The sequence below is a fragment of the Bos javanicus genome, chromosome 4 (genome assembly GCF_032452875.1).
Source record: "Bos javanicus breed banteng chromosome 4, ARS-OSU_banteng_1.0, whole genome shotgun sequence".
Lineage (NCBI taxonomy): Eukaryota > Metazoa > Chordata > Mammalia > Artiodactyla > Bovidae > Bos > Bos javanicus.
The window spans coordinates 46,401,988-46,422,901 of NC_083871.1; the positions used below are offsets into that span (position 1 = coordinate 46,401,988).

Here is a 20,914-nt window from a genome sequence, read left to right on the forward strand (position 1 = left end):
CCCTTTCCACTAGCAGAGTAGACCACTAGAATTCAGGACAGCTGAAACAACAGTCCCCTTGGTAGCTTCTCAACTCATCCCCACCTAGTAATCTTTTACTCGGTGATCAAATAAAACCATCAGTTGTGGTTGTATCAGGAGCACTGTTTAGGCTTAATGCCCTCCCTTTGGACTCCAGGAGAAATGAGGCAGCGTGCTGTGTGTACTGTGGAGAGTAAGAAACTGGAGGCTTTTAAGATTGTACAAAGGGGTGTTTTCAGATGTGAATGACTTTAGTAAGAATAATATTCAGTCTCTCATATGTGAATGACTTTAGTAAGAATAATATTCAGTCTCTCATATGTAGTCACAACTTACAGTCTCTTTTATTTGCCACTATTAATGTTTATTTCTGATACTATGTTTAGAACACAGTGTGAAAACTGTTCTTTCATTAAGTTCATTATCTTAAAAAAAAAAAAAACCCTCTTCTGTTATTTTTCATGTACTCCTTTTACCATGACTTTTTCTAAAATTTCTAGTCTAATGCCACTGATATTTTAGTGCTACATATCAGGTTGCAAATTGTAGTCCTTGTTCTAGTTTTAGAATTTTTTCGGCCAGTGCTCACCATATTAGCTTTATAATTTAATTAAAATTTCTATTAATTTGGAATTATTTGAGTGAGAGATATTCTGGTTAATAGAATAATATGTATTTATTCTAGTTGGTAGAATGCTACATATTTATTAAATCAATATGCTGAGGTATCAGTTTTCAAATACTGCAAATTAAATATACCTAACCAGTCCATGGGGTCGCTAAGAGTCGGACACGACTGAGCGACTTCACTTTCACTTTTCACTTTCATGCATTGGAGAAGGAAATGGCAACCCACTCCAGTATTCTTGCCTGGAGAATCCCAGGGACGGGGGAGCCTGGTGGGCTGCCATCTATGGGGTTGCACAGAGTCGGACATGACTGAAGCAACTTAGCAGCAGCAGCGGCAACCACTTAATGCTCACTAATTTTTCCTTTAATCAGAAAATATGTATTAGCTGAATCAACCAGTGTTCTAGATACTGAGAAATTAACAATGTCATAACGTCCCTATCCAGGGAGTGTGTGGTCTACTTGTATGATGCTACACAAGCATCATACGAGATGGCAAATGTCATATGGTGAGGGTAAGAACACAGCACTTAGGGGACTTTCAGACAAGCCTGTGACCAGGCTTGGGAAATTAGAGAAGCAGGAAAATCTTGTTAAGTACAATTTAATCCTGGAAGACCCAAAGGACACTTACACGTCTAATAGTGCTTTAGACTTATTAGAAACAGTTGTCACTCTAGCATAGATTCATAGAAGTGTTTACGAGTTTTAGATAGAACAATTATGCAAAAACCCTTTTGTCTGTGTAGATTGTGTTACATATTTTTGGCTTCTACCTCATCTTTTGCTGTATCAAATTGTGCAGTTTTTGCTTCCATTTTGACCATTTATCACTGTGTGACAGTCTGTACTTTACTCCTTCAAGTCTGTGATTCTTTGAATATATTCATAAATCAACATTCATTTCATTTCTACAGGGACTCCTTATCAGTTTTAACCCCTCATCTAATTCTCCAATTTGGTCTTTTGTTGCACATGGCAACTCTAGCCAAATAGAAATACTTTTTATCTTTAGTGTAGCACTTTTTCCCTCCAGCGATTTTCGACTTTTAGTTACATAATAGTCCAGACTCATCACTGAGGATCTTGAAACCAATACTTTCTGTGTGTCGGAGCTCAGTTTGGGGGTTTATGATTAACAAGAAGGCTAAATGAAGTATCTGACTATTTTTTTCATAGCCAGAGTGCAAATATAGAGAAAGATATCATGTGATCATGACTGAGGTTGACCTTCAAATGCCCTGAGGTAGAGGAACCTGTCTTGTTTCCTTCCTCAGAAAGAAAGCCCTCTGTACAGTCCTTCACATGATACATCTCTACCCGTTTTAGGAAAACCCATCCTCTGCTCCCAGAAGTCAGCTCTGCTCAGGCATTTGCCCTCCATGTCTGCTCTTACACAGACAATCCAAGTGGCAAAGTAAGGATTACAATTTCAAGTTTCTTTATCTTTCTAATCTGTGGACCCATCCCCAGATCTCCAACTTTTCAGTCTCCAACCCTACCCATTAAATAATCCCATGAAGCATCCTCTGCCCATCCAAAAGTCAAATGAGATCTGGCCCTGAAAATTAATTTGAGGGCTCTTGAGGTTTAGTTGAACTGGGTTGTTGTTGTTGTTTTTTTTTTTTCCACCCTCTTGAAATATTAGGAGAAAAGCCTAATATTCCATGAGAGAGGTTTCACTGAAAGAGTTTGCCACTCCAGAAACAAGGATACTCATGTTTTTGTATGTGGCCTTTCCTAAAAGCACGATGCTAATGTCATTTCCCAGAGTTAACACATTTGCAAACTGAATTACTGCCCACTCCATCAGACTCATATGAAAAGAAGCAGCTGCTACAAAATGATGACGAAAACCAGAGAAGAGTGAGCTGGGCAAGAGGGGGCGCCAAGTACTTCCAAACAGAGGTGATGACATTGACACCTTTCCCTCCTGAAGCTGGCAGATCACTTAACCTTACTGCCATCTGTGAGGATAATGACAGACTAAGGAATTGTTCTTTCTCTCACAAGAGGATTGAAATTGGCTTTTTAGTTGCATCTGTAACTAGGGTAAGAGATGGTAGCATGTACACTCCAACTTCAGTGCCCTCATTTTATCATAGAATGTTAAAAGGAAGGAGGGCAAGAAGAGAGGATCCCTCCACTCACAGAGGTCACAAAACTTTAGCTTTATAGCAACTTTGAATTCTAGGTCTCCAAAGACTTTTTTTTTTTTTTAAATAGGCCTCTCATGCCTAGTCTTCTGGCCTTTTAGTAATCCATGCTGACACAGAAAATGTCATCTTCTACCTACCAAAAAGTACTCTTCCCACTCAAGATGGTAAAGCATATGTGTTTACAACTTACTAAATTCCCTAGATTTCTACTTACTGTGGCATAAACAGTGAATCCCTCTGAGAGTGGTAGATTGCGTTTTCAAAGATGGCTGCAACAATATCCCTCATGCCACTAAAAGCTTTATTGAGATATAATTTATGTACCTTAAAACTCACCTAGTTAAACTGTATAATTCTGTGGCTTTAATATAGTCACAAGTGTACAACTATCACCACAATTTATTTTAGAACATTTTCATTACCTTCCCCCCCTCAAACCTCATACCCAATCACTTTCCCTTTCCTCTCCATCCTTTGCACCACAGACCTAGGCAATCACTCATTTATTTATAGTCTCTATAGATTTCACTAATGTATATTTCTGTACATTTCATATAAGATGGAATCATACAATATGTGTTCTTTTGTGATGAGTATCTTTCACTTAAAATGAATCCATGTTATTCCATGCCTCAGTACTTCATTTATTTTTATTGTCAAATACTATTCAAAGAGTCAGACATGACTGAGAGACTGAACTGAACTGAACTGATTCCATTATATGGACAGTCCACATTTTATGTATCCATTCATCAGCTAGTGAATATTTTGGTTGTTTCCACTTTTATATTTTGCTATTATGAATAATGCTGCTCTGGATATTATGAACAAGTTTGTGTGGTCATATATTTTCATTTCTCTTTGTTGTATACCTATTATAGTAATAGAATTGCTAGGTTACATGGTAACTCTTATGTTTAATCTTTGGAGAAATTACCAGAATGTTTTCCAAAGTGGTTGCAACATTTTATATTCCCATCAGAACTGAATGAGGGTTCTAATTTCACCAATCCTTACCAGCACTTGTTATTATGTCTCTATTTCTGTAGCCATTTTAATATTTAGGAAGTATTCTCAAATTGTGGTTTTTATTTGCATTTCTTTGATGACTAATAACACTGAACTTCTTTTTGTGTGTTTATAGGCCATTTATATATCTCTTTTTGAGAAATTCCTATTTAAATCCTTTTGTCCATTTTTAATTTGGTTATTTGTATTTTATTATTGAGTAGGGGTCTGTTATATATTTTAGATATAAATCATATATATGATTAGCAGACATTTTCTCTTCCCACAAACTCTTTTGCAATGTGACTTTGACATTCCTTTTTCAATCTGGGCTGACTCTTTGGCTCATATGACTGATACATAGCAGAAGTGACTCTGAGCAACTTCTGAGTCTGAGTCTGTATCTTAAAAGATTTTCAGACTATGCCTTCAAATACAGGTAAGTTTCCTCTTGGAACCTAGCTGCCATGCTGTGAGAAAGCCCAATAGCCATGCAGAGAAGTCCACATGAAGGATAACTGAGGCCTCTAGCCAACACGTCTACCTAAGCTCCCAGCCAAAGTCAGCATCAACTGCCAACCATGTGAGTGAGGCCATTTTGGATCTTTTGGGAATTCCGCGGCAATGTGAAGCAGGAGAACCAGGCAGATGTGCCCTGTCCAAATGCCTGACTCAGAGTCATTAAAAAATAAGATGATGTTATTTTAAACCACCAAGTTCTGAGATAGTTTGTTCTGCAAACGTAGGTAACTGAAACACTGGGGAAGTGACTGTGTCTAGTTCACAAATAAAAGGTTATGTTTACTGAAGAATTTACTATAAAAAATGATGTTCTTTGGTGTTATGATTGTGATCCTGAGTCTTGAATATTGTGGATGCTGGAAGTTTTTCAGGCCTTTAGGCAGTAATGATCCCTCAACAGCTTGCAACGTCACCACAAACTTAAACCAAATATCTTGAGACTTCTACACACATCTGAAAATGGAGCATCTACTTTTAAAAACAATTCAGGGTGCAGGTTGTGGATCTGTAGCTATGGTCAACAACCCAGCTACTAGCTAAATACCTAATATTGAGAATCAGAGGCTTCCTCTAATTAAATTCTGTGGTTTGTATATAAAAGAGGACTGCTGAAAGTCAGGAACTCCTATAGAATTCTAGCTATTCTAATAGTCACTCATGGATAAGTCACTTCATCTCCTTGGAACTCATCTTCCTCCTGAACTTCACAGAGTCCCATAGGATGTATGGTAGTGCTTCAGCTATGCTTCCAGGGGGAAGAAGGGGTGAGAAAGGAGGAAGAGGCCAGTGGGTGGGCCTCCTCATCACCATCCCTTTAGCCAAAGCAGCTCTGCTTTTTTTCTGACTTAAACTTTGGAATAAAGAAGGAGTCATTTTGAATTATTATTATTTTGAAGAGAGAGAGGGTGGAAGGATAGATAGAAAGGTGGATAAGAGTATGGTAGATGTCTGAATGGATAGGAGAATGGATAGAAGGAAAAATAATATTCTTTGAGAGACCATTTAGTAGTATCCCTTCAACTTAAATAAAAATGAAGCTTTACAAAAAAGGTTGAAATTTATGAGATTTTCTAATGTCTTTCCCTAGTGGGAAGTGTCTTTGGTTTATCATATATGAGAGACACTTATCTCCAGAGATTGATTAAAGAGCAAAAGGAGAATAAATCTGAGTTCTGGTATAACCTTGAACTTTCTCGTCATATGTAGTGTAAATCATTAAGTTGATTTATAGATAGTAAGCACTGTGTTTTCACCTCCTTAAAGATTATGATGAATTAAATATTCGTGTGTTAGTCACTCAGTTGTGTCCAACTCTTTGTGACCCCATGGGCTATAGCCCACCAAGCGCCTCTGTCCATGGAATTCTCCAGGCAAGAATACTGGAGTGGGTAGCCATTCTCTTCTCCAGGGGATCTTCCCAACCCAGATATTGACCCTGGGTCTCCTGCATTGCTGGCAGATTCTTTACCATCTAAGGCACCAGGGAAGCCTTCCCATATTCATTTTTCATCTTCCCATAATCATTTATGTGACATTTGTATGTAGAGGCCCCTTCCTGCTTCTAATTTATTAAAACATCCCTGAAAATCGTACATAGTCAGATAAGCTCTTCACTAAGATAGTCCTTGCATTAAGTTTCCACCTAGTTTTAAGTATCATGCAAAGACAGGAATTACATCGAATATGTTATCTCCCTTCACCAAACAAAAAGTGTGGAAAAGGTGACAATTCTGACCTAAGTGTGACATGTATTTAAAAACAATGACTATAATTCCATTTGGCATTTTGTGGCCTATCACATGAAACAGGTAACTTAAACAACAAACTTAAATTTTTACCTTTTTGTTCTTTAAGCATAATGCCACATATCTCAGTTCCACAGTACAGGGGACCAGAATCCTCCCATTCGTGACCCAAAATCCAACAGCAATAATAAGTGTGGCAAACCAGCAGAGAAAGTAGCCACACTTGGCATTTTCTCTGGACAGAGGAGCCTGGGGGGCTACAGTGCATGGGGTGGCAAAGTGCATGGGGTGGACACGACTGAGCGACTGAGCACACGCACGCACGCGCGCACTCTTCAAAGTATCTACCGTACCTGCCTTAGTTTTGTGCCTTTATATCTTATCCATTAAACCATATTTTTCTTTTTATCATTGATGATTTCTGTGAAGGCTACCATCACCAGGCATTCGTGGTGTGGACAGCCGCCTCCCTTGCGCATTGGCTGTCCTCCGTCCCCCAGTTACAAATAACTTTGAGTCACAAAGGTCCACCTAAACTTGAAATCTTAAGAGGAAATTTTTACCAATCTGTGAATTCTTCCCTGGGGTCTTTCATGTACTGGATGTGACTTTATCAACCAAATGCAATCAAGTTTGCCCACACAGAAATGGCAATGTTTAAAATATTCACATAGTACTCACATCATGAAGCTTCTTCCAAGTTTCCAAAATAACACCTCAGCCAACTAGCTGTCATCTTCCCTCCCATGGCCCTGCCAGAGCCAATTTTCCTGACAGGCCTTAATAAGCTCCACTTTCACACTTGGCATGTAGTCAGTAAGAATAAACAACACAAACGTATTGTAGTCATTCCTTTCATATAAATAAGACAGCAATATTATAGGGAAAACATCTCCACACTCATGTAGTTTTTTCACTTTAATCAATATATATGCTAACTCCAGAGCCTCATACATTTGACCTGAGTGCCTGTTTCTTACAAGACTGCTTTCCAGAAAGGGTGGTATATGTGATTCATTTCAACCCCAAAAACAGGGCTCTGAGCATCAGACTTCCTGCCTTTAGAGTCCAGCTGTTCACAGTTACAGGTGTCAGTGTTAGAGGCAGACGGTTTTAAGCTTCCATTCTGTTTTTTCTGTTTCCCAAATAGGAATCTACAATAAACTGAGTTGCTCTGACTTGCATAATGTACTCTCTCTGTTCTCTTATTTAAGCACTTTAAAATACTTACCTCCCCTCCATCCCTCATTTGGTCCTCTTTGTTGTGATCTGGGGTCCTCAGTCTCCAGGACTTCCCATAGTGGCTCAGACGGTCTGCCTGCAGTGAAGGTCTTCCTGCAGTGCGGGAGACCAGGGTTCGATCCCAGTTGACTGGGGAGTTTCCCCTGGAGAAGGAAATGGTAACCACTCCAGTATTCTTCCCTGGAAAATCCATGGATGGAGGAGCCTGGCAGGCTACAGCCCATGGATTGCAAAGAGTTGGACACAATTGAAGGACTTCACTTTCCTTTCCTTTGTTGTGATCTGGGGTCCTCAGTCTAGGATACAAATCTGTGTAATATAGAATTTTTGACATATGGATGCTGGACACTGTAAAGATGCAAAAGAATTTGAGATATTGTAGGTACTGGAATGTCTTGGTTGAGAACATCTGGAAACTAAATTATTTAGTTGATAGACCACTATTCCTGCTGCTTTTATAACCAAACTACCTTTTGGTTATTATGGTAAGAGAAGGGACATCTTCAGGAAGAACTAGAAGAAGATATTGTAATATTGGACAGATCTGGGGTGAACAGGATTCACCACAAAATTAGCTCTCCTCCTGAGCTGTTTTTCCAATGTAGAGACCTACTGATTTTGCTTAACTTTCATGAAGATACCATCGCTTTCATTATTGCACTGAATGTTCTTGTGAATAACAGACTAGGAAGAGTTCAGTACCAGGATGGTTCCTTGCATACACATCAGCTGCTGTATGTTGGGAATCTGGCATTAGAACTCTGGTTTCTAAAATTTGATCCACAAACTGCCAGCCTATTTTGCCTCCAAGGCAAAATTCAAAGACAGCACTTTTGTCTCGTGTGGTGTTGTGGTGAGAGAGTTATTGAAAAATCTAATGTTCTTGTTCGGCACTTGACTTCAATAAAGGAAATCAGAAAATAATTGTAAGCATGAATTATCCAAATCAGATGTCTTAATCCGTTAAAGCTAGTAAATTTATGACTCTTTTCATCTGGAATCTTCAGAGCAGAGGAGGTTCGTAACATTCCTCTGGGGTCAGGGATGCAATGCCCTTAATCTTGAAGTCAAGGTGACTTTTGATTGAATACCTTAGATGGAAGGGCTTGTAGAGAGAGGGAAGCAAATGTCTGGGGTATATGACAGTGATAACTGTTCTCTTGTCCATTGAAAATCAGATACACATGGCTCACTCCTGTCTACATCAATACTGATAATTGTGCATGAGTATAAAACCTCATTGGAGGTAATGTTGTATTAGGTACATTACTGAGCAAACTTTAAATAGAACAGTACTTTATTGCTACAGTGACTACCCTAGACTAAGGCTTTCCTAAATCACTGCCATATTCAGCTAAGATAAAGCACCAGAAGCCAAAACACAGCACTGCCCTGGAATACACAATCCTCAGACACTGGCAAATCAAGCTGTAGAATTTGATGAACACCTAAAATCCAATGCTCAATGATTTGTTTTAATCTGATGATGTATGAAGGATCCTCTTATGTTTACAAAATATCTCTTGGGAAGATATCAGAGATGATGTAAATAATATTTACTTTGAGACTGTGATGCTAGAATATTAAATTTGTTTAATAAATCTTCCCTTGTGGTTCCATCAGGTGAAAACTGCCAAGGATCTTACTGCATGTACAGAATTGCTAAATTATTGCAACGAGTGGCAATGTTTTCTGTTCAGTGGAAATAAGTGGCTGTGTGTGTGACTGTGTGTAGTGAGATAAGGAGATTAATGTTACTGAGATTCCCTAGAGTTAAATTTAGGCTTTTTCAGTACTCCTGCCTGGAGAATCCCATGGACGGGAGAGCCTGGTGCGCTGCAGTCCATGGGGTCGCTAAAACTGAGCGACTTCACTTTCACTTTTCACTTTCATGCACTGGAGAAGGAAATGGCAACCCACTCCAGTGTTCTTGCCTGGAGAATCCCAGGGACGGGGAGCCTGGTGGGCTGCCGTCTGTGGGGTCGCACAGAGTCGGACATGACTGAAGCGACTTAGCAGCAGCAGCAGTAGCAGCAGTTAAAATTAAATGAACAATTTTTATAGAATTTTTCTATGTAATTTTAATTGAAGTTTGGTTCTTTTTAAAGAACTTAAGAACTGACCTCAGTCCTACTGTTATGGTTAATAATGGTGCCTTTGGACATTTAGGCCATAATTTGGGCAGGCTTGTGCATTAAATGGGCTTCCCTGTGGCTCAGAGGTTAAAGCGTCTGCCTGCAATGCGGGAGACCTGGGTTCAATCCCTGGGTCGAGAAGATCCCCTGGAGGAGGAAATGGCAACCCACTCCAGTATTCTTGCCTGGAACCCCATGGATGGAGGAGCCTGGTGGGCTACAGTCCACAGGGTCACAAAGAGTCAGACACAACTGAGCAATTTCACTTTCTATGGGAATGTTTCTTGATTTCAGATTTGAAGCAGACTTCTCAAATCCAGAAGATCAATGACTGTCCTCAGCACCAGTTATATTAACCTTAAGATATCTTGAAAATGTTTTTGCTTAAGTGTCTAAGTTCAGTTCAGTTCAGTCACTCAGTCGTGTCCGACTCTTTGTGACCCCATGAATCGCAGCACGCCAGGCCTCCCTATCCATCACCAACTCCCGTAATTCACCCAGACTCACGTCCATCGAGTCAGTGATGCCATCCAGCCATCTCATCCTCTGTCATCCCCTTCTCTTCCTGCCCCCAATCCCTCCCAGCATCAGAGTCTTTTCCGATGAGTCAACTCTTCGCATGAGGTGGCCAAAGTATTGGAGTTTCAGCTTTAGCATCATTCCTTCCAATGAACACCCAGGACTGATCTCCTTTGGGATGGACTGGTTGGATCTCCTTGCAGTCCAAGGGACTCTCAAGAGTCTTCTCCAACACCACAGTTCAAAAGCATCAATTCTTCAGCGCTCATCTTTCTTCACAGACCAACTCTCACATCCATACATGACCACTGGAAAAACCATAGCCTTGACTAGATGGACCTTTGTTGGCAAAGTAATGTCTCTGCTTTCTAATATGCTATCTAGGTTGGTCATAACTTTCCTTCCAAGGAGTAAGCGTCTTTTAATTTCATGGCTGCAGTCACCATCTGCAGTGATTTTGGAGCCCCCCAAAATAAAGTCAGCCACTGTTTCCACTGTTTCCCCATCTATTTCCCATGAAGTGATGGGACCAGATGCCATGATCTTAGTTTTCTAAATGTTGAGCTTTAAGCCAACTTTTTCACTCTCCTCTTTCACTTTCACCAAGAGGCTTTTTACCTTTTTTCACCAAGTTCCTCTTCACTTTCTGCCATAAGGGTGGTATCATCTGCATATCTGAGGTTATTGACATTTCTCTTGATTCCAGCTTGTGCTTCTTTCAGCCCAGCATTTCTCATGATATACTCTGCATATAAGTTAAATAAGCAGGGTGACAATATACAGCCTTGACGTACTCCTTTTCCTATTTGGAAGCAGTCTGTTGTTCCATATCCAGTTCTAACTGTTGCTTCCTGACCTGAATATAGGTTTCTAAAGAGGCAGATCAAGTGTCTGAAAATATTGCTAAATAAAATAACATCTTGCCTTCTATCACATAAATTTTGTTTAGATTTTTTTCTTCTTCTGTAATTGTAGTACTGCCATTTAAGCCACCAAAAATATCTTGTATGTATTATTACTTGCCGATGACTGGCAATGTTCCTCTCTCCTTTACAATGTCAGTTCTCTCTTATTTCTTCTGACATCTTAGACCTGTCTCCTCACTTCCCTTTGTATTCATAGAAGGATGCTGTTGACAACTCTGAGGCTCCTGTGCTTTCACATGGTGATGAAGACTGATAGAGGCCAGCAGCTCCTTACTTATTGCATTTTCTGGAAAGTTAGCTGTTGACTTGGTCATTGTTCACAATTCTGCTTATTTACTCTCTAGAGTTTGTGGTCCCACAGTTTAAAGTTATTTACTTGGCATCTGAGGGCCACAAGTGAAGCTGATTAGCTTCTGCCGTACTTACAGTGTAGGTAGTAGCACCTCAGCTCTTCCTTAAGAAGTCTTTACCACATTTCTTTTGCCTGCCCTTCATGTCCCCACATGGAAGCTGGTTAGCAGTCCTTGTGTTATCTGTCATTTGTACATTTCCAATCCTGCAGAGCTGATGCTATTCCAAGCCTGGCTTCAGTGCTGATAGAGTGGCTGTGTTCCAGCTCACCACTCATGACTCAGACTTTCCAATTATTGAATAAAATGTGTTGAGTAAACCATTTAAGAAACTACTTATAGTAGCTATAGCCAGTCTGTATCCCAGCCATATTGTCTCTTAAACATGATTGTTCCCTACTCTATAACATTTTGCTGACTCTTTAGCTTGACACCGTGTTTATGCTACGCTGCATGCATGCTAAGTCACTTCAGTCATGCCCTGACTCTTTGCAACTCTATGGACTGTAGCCCACCAGGCTGCTCTGTCCATGGGATTCTCCAGGTAAGAAAACTAGAGTGGGTTGCCATGCCCTCCTCCATGGGATCTTCCCAACCCAGGGATCGAACCCATATCTCTTAAGTCTTCTGTGTTGGCAGGAGAATTCTCTACCAAAAGTGCCACCTGAGAAGCCCTTATGCTACACTGAATGGGGTTATTTCTGACCTGTACTCTTAAGTAGGAAATGTATAAACTGGACCATATGCACTGCCTCAATGTCACATATACCCCAAGGAATGGACATGTCTTTGGGCATATTCCTTTTCCTGCAGCAGTTGTCAGCACATCATTTGTCAAAGAACTGACAAAGAACTGAAGGTTCTGGCTGTCCCTAGTCATTCAGCTAGCTCTGACTAAGTGAGAAACCTCCAATGAGCTCTGTACCAGGCCCCCCAAGAAAGACATACAGGACAAATAAAAGACAAAGTCCCTGCCTTTGAGGAGTTTGTGATTTACTGTCAGAGTTTCAACAGACTTAAAAAAGAGACTTCAAACATTTAAAATCCATACTTTACATTGTACATGTACACCAAAGCCACAAAAATAGCAACATCAGATGCAGGACAAATGAGCAATTAAAATGTGATAAAATTGATTAGAAGGTTTTTTTTTTTTAGAGGAATGGAATGGTAATCCAAGTTTATAAGGAAATAAGGCTGGTTCAGAGGAGGCAAACAAGCATTCAAGAAGGAGGTAACCACATGCAAAAAAAGGCAGAGATGGTTTTGAATAGAGGTCACCTCGTAGAGACCAGCATACAGATTTGACTGCTGACAGGAGAAATCTGAAAACTAAGATTTCTAAGATGGTCGAGCAAGAATAGAGACCATCAATGGGAGGCCTGGAGCACCATGCACAGGATTTGAAACTAGCACCTCAGAACCACTTGATTCAGGAGAGGAAACAGCTCCATTATTTTCTTTTGCATTTGTCAGGTATTATGGAGATACTTACTTGCTTGATCTTTACAAACTGGAACCAGTTCTTTTTCATGACCCATGGCAACCCACTCCAGTACTCTTGCCTGGAGAACCCCATGGACGGAGGAGCCTGGTGGGCTACAGTCCACAGGGTCTCAAAGAGTCGGACATGACTGAGCGACTTCACTTTCACTTTCTTTCACTTTTCATATTACAGTCAAGTTCCAATTAGGAAAAAAAAAATCACACAGTAACTTGAACCGGAATGTTGAACATAAAGAACTGTTATTTCTAAAGGGGATTGGAGCAACAAGAGATTGACTAGTAAAAAAAAAAAAAATAAAAATAAAGAGCTCTACTGTTGTTGTTGTTGTTTAGAAGCAACTGGACAACAACAAAAATGCTTAGTCATGTCTGACTCTTTGCAACCCCATATACTGTAGCCCTCCAGGCTCCTCTGTCCATGGGATTCTCAAGTCAAGAATACTGGAATGGGTTGCCACTTCCTTCTCCAGGGAATCTTTCCTACCCAGGGATCAAACCTGCATTGGCAGGTGGATTCTAAACCTGGGAAGCCACCTGGGAAGCCCAAAAAGCTTTAAAGAAGATAAGAAAATCAGATATAAGGAGTAGCCACTCCACTTAGAGCTTAGAGTGTCCAAGAAAAAGTCTCCCTATCCTCCACCCTTGCCTGAGGATTAAAATCCAGACCTTGTTGAAGAGGGACAAGCTGTGGCTCTCTGAATGGCAGAGAAGTCACTGGGGTACCATGATGATGGGACTTGCTAGAAATCTGCTCTTGGAGTACCAAGAAAAGCTGTTCACAAGATGTCTCACCCCCCTCAGTATCTCTACAATACCTTTTACTGACAAAGCTTAACATCTTACTAGCTGACAAAATAAAATATTTAAAAGGTCCAGCTCAATTTTTGCAAAGCAGGTGATAAATATGAATTTGCAGCTGAGTAATAAATTGGTAACTGGAATACCTTGACGTCTCATTTCCTGAGGGTTTTCCAGTGTCTCTTTTTTACTTTTCAAATATACAACCATATAGACTATGCTTTTTAAATTAGCCACCTGTGTGTCACCCAGTCACCCAACTCTGCCTCCTCCAGAGATCCTGATTAGTCCTTGGAAGGGAGCATAACTCATGACTGGGAATCAGTAGTCTAAACTAACATGCTTATATTCAATAGGACTGTTAATCAGCTCTACATGCAAAGGATGGAGGGAGAATGGATTTGTCAGTTTTTGTGATAAATATCTGGGAGTAGAGGGTTAGTTTGCTGAAAGTACACTGTGGGCCCACAAAATGATGTGATCCCTAAAAAAAAGCAAATGCAATCTTAGGATGCATTAATGGGATTCAAAACAAGGGAGATATTGGCCTAGCTTTTATTTGTAGAGCTTTTGCTATAGCCTAAATACTCCATTCAATTCTAGGCACCACATTTTAAAGAAAGACAATGAACTGATTCAAATGCATTCTTTTTAATAGCTGAGTAATATTCCCTTGTGTATATGTACCACGGCTTTCTTATCTATTCATCTGCTCTAGGTTGCTCAGCTATTAAAAAGAATGCATTTGAATCAGTTCTAATGAGGTGGATGAAACTGGAGACTATTATACAGAGTGAAGTAAGTCAGAAAGAAAAACACCAATACAGTATATTAATGCATATATATGGAATTTAGAAAGATGGTAAAGATGACCCTATATTCAAGACAGCAAGAGACACAGATGTAAAGAACAGATTTTTGGACTCTGTGGGAGAAGTTGAGGGTGGGATGATTTGAGAGAATAGCATTGAAACATGTATATTACCATATGTGAAATAGATCTCCAGTCCAGGTTCAATGCATGAGACAGGGCACTCAGGGTCAGTGCACTGGGATGACCCTGAGGGGTGGGATGGGGAGGGAGGTGGGAGCGGGGGTTCAGGATGGGGAACACATGTACACCTGTGGCTGATTCACATCAGTGTATGGCAAAAACCACTACAATATTATAAAGTAGTTAGCCTCCAATTAAAATAAATTAATTACTTTTTTAAAAAGAAAATGAGGAACTATGGCAGTTGCAAAATAGTATGATGAAGAAGCTAAGAACGCTGGAGGGACCTGGGGATATTAGCCTAAGAAAAAGAAGGCAGAAGGAAAACACAGTTCCAGCCTTTATAAGTACCCATATCAAAAAAGAATTTTAACTTATGCATTATCATCCTAAAAGGCAGAAGAGGAACCATCAGGAATACATTATAGAAAGGAACCTGAGATTTAATCCAAGGAGGACTTTCTCAACACTGGCATTGATTAGAAAAATCAGAGACTGATTTAGTGGGTAATGAGTCATCTCTCTTTGGATAGAGATGGAACGCATTTATTTGAGATTCCTTCTTTCTCTAGCCCTTTATGAGATTCTATGAACAGGCAAAAGTAACCCTGCTTATTATCCCAATATTCCTCCAAAGAGACGAGGCTCAAACCTCATATTTAACCCATCCTTTAAGTTATTAATGCCTGATGAGGTCATAGCTCTTTTAGAAAGAAAACAATGAAGAAATCACTAAGCCCAGCTTTTCACTTAGAGACAGCAATAAGATTTGCAGTCTTCCTAGTCCTAAAGACGCAAATGATTAAATTCCTGTACATAATTCATTTGCATAGGACCATTTTAATACCACTACTTGATGTGGTCGTCAGAGTATAGATATTATTCTTACAACAAAAGGAAAGGATTTGGTGGTTCATTTTAAACTGTTATACAAATTCTTAGCCTAAAGATTATTACCGTATTATAATGTGAACAATTTATAATACACAACTATTGTGAAATAACCTAGTTACATTTTAAAAGGTGAACAATGGCTATTTTAGAAATGTTTTCTAAGAAACTTGACTCAGTGCCTCTAGTTTTCTATACAGATAACCCTTTTAAATTAATCCAGGGCACCAGGTTAAATGTTAAAGATATAGATATGAAAAATGTGAATATTATCCAAGTAATCATATAGCCTCACTAATGCTTTGAGCACCTCAAAACAGGCATTTTTTGGTAAGCACAAAGGGTGATGATGATGATGATATTAATCATGAAATCTAGACAATTTTTAGTGCTGTGAGGGGCTTCTGAAACTTTTCCAGCCCTGGCTAAGCCTTCTATTTTTATAACTACATTATAAAAATAAATATAAAACTGTTATAACTATTTCCAACTATTATGACTTGTTATAATAGTTTAAAGTAACTATTGACCAAGTTACTCAATTTATCAGTGTCAGATACTTGAAAATATCAGTCAATCCTGAATACTACTTAAACATTTGGAGGAATAATTTAGTGATTTATCTTCCATTGTAAATTCCCAAGATTATAGTCAATAAAAACAACTTTCTAGAGAAACAATGTTCATTGGTTCCACAACCCATACCTCAGTACTTAACTTGTGATGGACATTTTGTTTGTCTGTTTCTATTCAGGTGACTGGGGAAACCACTGGTAAACTGAAAGCAAGCATACTTTTGGACTAAATAAGTCTATTCATGACCTTCCCCCAGGGTGATGACCATAAGTGGCCCATAGTACCTCCATCCCCAACAGACTGGCTGAAGGTTACCACCATAATGAAGCAGGAAGAATTTGGGGGTTTTTGTTTATTTTATTGGGGTACAGTTGCTTTATAATGCTGTGTTAGTTTCTGCTATACAGCAAAGTGAATCAGCTTTATGTATACATATATCCCCTCTCTTTTGGGTTTTCTTCCCACTTAAGTTACCAGAGCATCCAAGAGAATTTCTAGTGCTGTATGGTCAGTTCTCATTAGTTATGTCCTTTATAGAGCATATCAATAGTGTATATATGTCAATCCCAATCTCCCAATCCACCCTGCCTCCCCTTACCCCTTTGGTGTCTATACATCTGTTCTCTATTAATTTTGTTTCTATAAGCATAGAAACCACCCAATATTTTCATCATTGTAGCTTCCTTCCTAAAACTTGATACTAGATGGACTGGCCACATGTTTTATTAGACTGTGGCAGTAAGGGGTCATTTTTCCAATATGTACAGCTTGTTACTGTGTTACATAGTTACATTAGTGGAAACAATATTTAATTCATCTTTTTAATCTGTCCCAGATATAAACCTTCTCACTTGGGAAAACTTGCCATCTGTATATTTCCATCTTCTTAAAAAAGTTTCATCTGTATTAAAGTAATGCTAAAGCTGCCATCATTAGGCTGATTTATTTCACTATGGAGTAGTCATTTTTCCTACCCATTCTACACTCATTTCTCCGGCTGGACCTTGTTGGTCCAGCCCACTTGTGATACCTGACAGCTGGTGTTGGATATAAGGACCACTTTAGTAGTGTTAACCTCTCCTCTGTTCACCTATGTAATTCAGTGATTCTACAATAGCACTAAGTACCACTAACATCCTAAACTTTCATGGCTACATAACAGATATCTTTCTTCACTGATACCTTCTTTATTTTCTGAAGTAAATATGTAAGTCCAATAGCTAATTAACATTTTTAATAAAACATATAGTCACTATAAATATATTAATCAGCTTGAGCTGCCATAACAAATCCCATAGACTAGATGACTTACACAACAGAAATTTATGTTCAGTTCTGAAGGCTGAAAATCTGAAGTCAGGGTGCCAGCGTGGTTGATTTTGGCTCCTGGTGAGTTTTCTTCCTTTGTAGACAGCTGCTTCCCACTGTGACCTCATGTGGTGGACATAGAGAATTCTGGTGTCTCTTTTTCTCCTAATAGGGGCACCAGTCTATCGGGTTAGGGCCCCACCCTTATCACCTCCTCACAGACCCTATCTTCAAATATAGTTATACTAAGGGCTCAGGCTTCACCATATGAATTAGGAAGGGACACAATTCAGTCCATAACATCGTGTCTTTAGGATTCCCATACTATTCACTGAAAAGTGCCAGACAGTGTACTAAAAATTTTACATATATTCACATTAGCCTTACTACAACTCTGAATTTAGTAATAATACAGAGAACTTAAGGTCAAAGAGGTTAAGATAATCAGTGCCCTAATAATTTTCTTCAATGGAAGAATCCCCCAGAATGTAGAACAACAAAAAAAAAAAGAGACAGAGGAAAGGAAACAAAACAGTATCAACTCAGAATGCCCAACACCCAACTAATAAGAGTTATAGAAAGAGGAACTTAAAAGACAGTGAGGAAGGCATTTTCAAAGAAATGGAACAGAATTTCTAAGAAGGATGGTGTTGGTTTCTAGTTTGCAAAGCTACCAGGTACTCAGACAATGAATGAAAACAAGGTATCCTCCAAGGTACATGATAATGAAATTCCAAAATACCAGGGAGAAAGAAAGTATGCTAAAAAAAAAAACTTCTGGAGAGAATAAAGGGACAAAATGTAAAGGAAAAGGAATTCAGGAGTATGGAATTTCTCTACAGAAGCATTAGAAGCTGGAAAGACAATAGCGCGGTACCTTCAAGATACTGAAAGAAAATGATCTTTAACAGAGAATGCTATAACCAGACTATCATGTAAAGAAGAAGATAGAAAAAAAGACATTTTCAGACAGGCAAGCACACAAAAATTTTTCTCTCTCTGCACCATTATTCAAGAAGTTACTAAAGCACGTGTCCCCTGAAACCAAAGGGAGTAAACCAAGGAGGAGGAAGACAAGTAGAGATCGATAATGGGAAAGAGATGAAGGAGAGCATATGAGAGTAAAAGGAAGTCCAAGCATGGTATCTCTGCCACCAGCCAGAACACAGCCATCCAAGATTGGAGCAGGAAACTAGAGGACCCTAATAGGTATATCTGCAAGAGAGAGAGAGATGGACCCATAAATTAAATGACAGTTTGACCATGTTGGAGGTCATACTGACAGGCATTTTATAGAGCTGTTGGAGGTTGTGAGAAACGTTTAATCAGATGCCCCCCACCACATGAGTAAATAATAAGGGAGTTATGAACTACATGAACAATAAAATATAATTCAAATAAGGAAATGGAATAATATTAACTGGTTCAGCAGTGAACAATCCTTATGTTGTCATTATAATAGGAACACTGAATACATATGGACCTAGCCATAATTATATTAGCAGGAGAAGAAGAATATTTACCCATCATAAAGGAAATTAAGCATTTTTCAAAAGTCAGTGTCTAAAGCAAATGTATTAAGAGGTAGCAGTATATGTATATACCTAGAAACATGGAAGTTAATGCTAGAAGAAACAGCTCAAAGAATTGAAAGGCCTTACCTCTGAGGGATGGGGAAAATTTTTATGTTTGGTTTTGGACCGTATTACTTGATTTTAGAAGCATATTTTCCCCTTATACAATGTTTCCTTAGGTTGACTCATATTAAAGACAGGTCTGCTCCTCAACATATCCTGTGGCGGGGGCGGGGTGGCAAGAATAAGGCACACTGCATTGAAAGTAGTTCAAGGAATAGTAAGCATGCTGACTGTATTTTGGTACCATGTATTTTCCTGGACAGTATCTTATTTCCAAGTGAGATGCCAAATAACTTGAGAAATATCAATAACAGTGTGAATGTCAAAATAAATCAAGCATTATTTTTGATTACCAGCAATGCACAAGATAGGGAAAGCTGGCAATATCAGACTTTTAGATCATCAGCCAATGAGTTAAATTAGAATCACTAGTAGCTTCACTTGAATGTGACTATGCAATTCCCTCTCTTAATGCACCTTGGAAAATATTGCATGCTCAGTGAACTCTATAGAGAGGATACATGAATGAGCTAGTTTTTTATAAAAGAGGATCCAGCTGATTATTTATGCAATAATTACTTCTCAGTAAATATCCTTCTTTAGTCCATTTTCATTTCAGGTAAACTTGAGAATCAGAACTTATTTAGATACCTCTCTTTCTTGGCTGTTTCTTTTAAGTAAAACATGAGCGGTTTCCTTCAGGTGACTAATTATTCTTTTTTGCTCTGGCCTGTCATTTCAGTGACAAATTCCTCCTTAAATTGAGTGGGAAAAGTTTTATATGAAAGGAGAAATAGATGGGAGAGATTATAGAATATTTGGAAGACCACTCATTCACATCCTCAGAAGATTCGCTTCTGAATGATGTTTTTTTCATGTTGCACTTCTTAATTACCATAGTATTGTACATATCAGAACTTTTAAATTATTATTATTTACAGGCATAGAAAGATCTTATGAAAGTGATGGTTATCTGTTCTCTGCACCTCATTATGTTAGCCAATGTTTTTGAAGCAATATGTAAATGGTGAAAAACAACCTAAGTTTTTATAACCAGACATAACAAAATAGACACAAAGAATAATAAATCTTTTGGTTATTGCTCTTAAAGATTCCTCGGGAACAATATTTAAATTGCTTCACACTGAGATTTTTCTGCTGGTCCATAACTTCCAAGTTTCACAAATTAGTTTATTTTCTATTCCTCCCCTAGAGTAATTTGGTTGTTCAGGAATAAATATGGTAGAGAACAAGCATAAATAAGAATGTTTCCAACCGAAAATTTTTGTTTTACTCCTTGCTTCAATTTTCAGAGCGCAGTACTTCTCATGTTTACAAAATGAAGCTTCTTGCTTGTGAAGATTCTCTCTTCCTCCTCCTCCTTGTTAGTCATAGGAAGAGGGTATTTTTTTTTTCCCTCCAAGTGAAAATAAAAGCCACTTTTTACCCCCTCCTACATTCTTCTCAGTAACCTGGACTCCCACTCTCCCATGCAGGGTGTGATAGGAGAGGACTGGGGAGCATCTTGCTTCCACCAGCTGTCAGATCTGATTAAAAGACATGCAGCGTAAGTCTCAGCTCTAGAGGTTTTTCCTCCTTACCACCTGGCATTCTGAACACTAACGGATTATCGAACTATAACCCAGCAACTGTCTCTTGAGCTGTTATTTTCAAAATCCCATAATGCACAGTGATTTTTCTTTAGTTTCCTGAAATTAAAAGCTTACCCCCTTTTTAGTTCAACTTCAGTGATACTTAGCCAAGGGACTGGTGAGCTTATTTGCTTGTAAGCTCTACTGTTTTTGATAATTTATTTTTTGCAAAAACTCAGCTTAATCTTTACAGGGAGGTGGAGGGCAGGTATGCCCACAAGAATCTAATGTCTAAACATCAGGTACAATTGGCTCATCAGGGAGGCATTTACCCATCAGATCTCCTCTGTCGGTG

General features: G+C 38.9%; 1 protein-coding gene and 1 long non-coding RNA gene across 3 annotated transcripts in view; one reads left to right on the forward strand and one right to left on the reverse strand.

Annotated features, from left to right (window-relative positions):
• LOC133246789 (uncharacterized) overlaps nt 1-17,524 on the reverse strand; it is a 35,101-nt gene extending 17,577 nt beyond the window's left edge. Inside the window, exon 1 of the long non-coding RNA XR_009736177.1 lies at nt 17,335-17,524. This is a non-coding gene — a long non-coding RNA (uncharacterized LOC133246789). The remainder of the gene's footprint in view (nt 1-17,334) is intronic.
• The window catches only part of LHFPL3 (LHFPL tetraspan subfamily member 3), a 573,774-nt gene that overhangs the window by 305,374 nt on the left and 247,486 nt on the right, over nt 1-20,914 (forward strand). The gene's annotated exons all lie outside the window — the stretch shown is intronic.